The sequence below is a fragment of the Natrix helvetica genome, assembly GCF_964273705.1.
Source record: "Natrix helvetica genome assembly, chromosome: Z".
NCBI lineage: Eukaryota > Metazoa > Chordata > Lepidosauria > Squamata > Natricidae > Natrix > Natrix helvetica.
In genome coordinates this window covers 42973096-42976111 of record NC_138554.1, presented here as the reverse complement: position 1 = coordinate 42976111, position 3016 = coordinate 42973096, and positions in this window count along the sequence as shown.

Sequence of the window (3016 nt, the reverse complement as noted above, 5' to 3'; positions counted from 1 at the left end):
AGTTCTCAGATGCCATGTGATGAGTTGGGTAAAGGGCCAATATTATCATGCCTTAATCCCATCCCCCAGAGCTGAAGGGGAGAACTCTTTATTATGTAAAGGGACTGGTTTGGCCATCTTAATGGCCCATTGACTGGAGGCAGGAAGCTACGGGGAGCTACTCTCAATTTAAAACATATTTCTTTCTTTTCACATCCAGGGAAATATAATATTCTGCCTTTTCAATATTTCCTAGGATATTTCATTTTTCTGGGAGAGGGCTGGATGATAACTTTCCACACCTATATAAAAGCAGCTGAATATTTTTTAGAAATTGTACAACTGCCTTTTGCAGCTACCCGAGTTTGGTTTAATGAGTTGTAACTTAACAGTTGCTACATTGTGCCTCCACATACTCTGAACTTCTGCCTTTGAATCCATGGACTACCCAGCCTCAATACTTATTTTCCAAATAGACTTCAGTTTCAGAAGAGCAACTATGTGTCCTCAAAGGGGACAAACACAGACACAAATATCTTTGCTTCCTGTTTGTTCCACACACACATGCATACACACGGATATACACATGGGTAACTATTGTCATCAAGATTTTTCTGAAAGACAATTTCCAACATTCCTCACTATAATGATCCTCTGTTACAGTAGGAATTATAGTTCAGTAACACTTTCAAAGTCACAAGATCTCCAGCCTTAATTTACAGTTGCTGAATCATAGAACAGGGAAAAATGCAGCATTCAAATAGGATTAACTTTGCTACAGCTAGGAAGCACAGTCCCCTCTCTATGGAAAATAAGATTCCTTCAATACAAGTCATTTTTGTAGCATTCATTCTACAGGCTGCATTTCAAAAACCTAGGTCTGCCTTTGATAGTCAAATACTAAGTAAGCTCAATTTCATGATCTCAATCTACTAACTGTAATTTAAATAATAATATCATTAGTAAATGTCAGAGAATCTACACAATTTTTAGACTATTTACTTATTTTTCAAGTATTTGGCGCCCTCTAGGGGTATAAAACATTGGTTACATGAAATAGATATGTCAATCTAGGTCACTCTTAAACACAATTTGTACTCAGGAAAGTTATCATATTATATCCCAGCAATTTGTCTCCTTGCAGCAACCAGCAAACAGCCTGGTCAGGTTCAGCACAGCCTGATTTAGCATGAGTAGCTGATTGGCAGTTGGATCTGCCTACCGATCAACTGTTCCAAGCTGCAGGGATTGCCCATTGCTGCTGCCACCTATGCCCCATTTCCATCTCTGTGTGTTCCATTTTTGGACTCCGCATGCTCCATTTTCAGCCTTTGCACATCCCATTTTTGGCCAGTTCCAGGTGATGGTGATAGGCAGCCGCCTGGAATGGACCAAAAATGGGATGCGCAGAGGCCGAAATGGGGTGCGCAGAGGCGGTGATAGGTGGCAGCTGCGATGGGTGGCACCACCGCCAATGGACAGCAGCAATCACCGCAGTCTAGAACAGCTGATTAGTGGTATTCCAGGAGGCATATCCAACCGCCTGCTTGTGTTAAATCACCCTGTGCTGTTTGCTGCAAGGAGGCAAATTGCTAGGAGGCAGAGGTAGATTTTTTTTCTTGTTTTCCTCCCCAAAAGCTAGAGGCATCTTATAGTCCAGAGTGTCTTATAGTCTGAAAAATACAGTAATTACAGTTTATTTTTATGAGTCTACAGTGGTTAAGGCATCAGGCTAGAAATTGGAAAACTGAGTTCTAATTCTGTCTTCAGCACAAAGCCAGCTGGGTGATCTTGGACCAGTCACTTTCAGCTCCAGGAAGGAGACAATGGCAAAACCTTGCCAACAAAACTGCATGGACTTCTCCAGGTATTCTCTGAGAATTGAATATTATTGAAGAAAAAAAATGGAATTATTTTTTGCTAGCCAATTTATATAATACAAGGGCTGACATCAATGGCAAGTAGATTCTTTTAATCATAAGTGGCCAATAAAACAAATGCATTCTTACATGGAGGATAAAAGTAAATGGATAAGAACAATGCAGATTTTGTAGGATGATCCTTGAAGACAATCCAAAAATTAGAGCCATGGAGAATGTGGTAATATGGATGGATGGTGATTGATACCTTCGTGAGGTCTTTCATTATCCCGTTTTGAAATATTCTCCTCCACAGCTATTCTACAGTCACAGTGATGTTTAAACTGTGATGTTTAGAAATCTCCTATGTGTATTCTTATGGGAAGACCTATTTGTGTATAGTCTTTACACCTTAGCTCAACAATGAAACATTTTTAATGACGCTCGTACCAAAAATGTTGGCATCCAATGTAGCTTTCTCAATTACGAGATTTATTTTATGAGATAAATTTCCTATGGGATTGAGGCAAGGCATATCCTTAAATTTGGGACTCAAAATGTATTTTCTCAGTTCTTGCAATGCTCTGACTGTAATGTTTTGTTTTAATTTGAATTATTTTTAACAGGCACCCTGGCTACATTTTGTAAACTATTTATTGTCATTAAGAGTGCAGGTTGCAGATACAGAATATAAATAACAAGGATTTTCTACTTCCCTATTATAGTCATTACAATATGAGAATCCAGATCGTTAGAGAGGGCTGTAAAGCGATACGAAGGCCTAAAGTGCTATTGCTATTATGCTTATGACAACCTGTTGAAATGTCAGATAACCTTTACTGATTGGATACGGTGGAAATAATTCAAGTGTTTATTAGATTGTGTCTCCAAATTAAACAAAGGCATCACTGCCAATTATTTTCACATTTTGCATATTTGTCAAATAATATGCTTTGCCTTGTTAAGAAAAGAAAGTATCAGGGTTCCACGGGAAAATTAAGAAAGATGTGGGTTTCCCAGGTTAGAAGGTTGCACGCTGAGTTCCAGCCTCGCAAGGGTCCTCGGCGCGCTCTAACTGATAAGCTTTCTGACCGCACCGCGCCATCTAAGAAGAGATTCCCTAAACAGCGCAGATGTTGATTCTCATCCCGCATCCTAGAACGAAGGCTGCATAACCT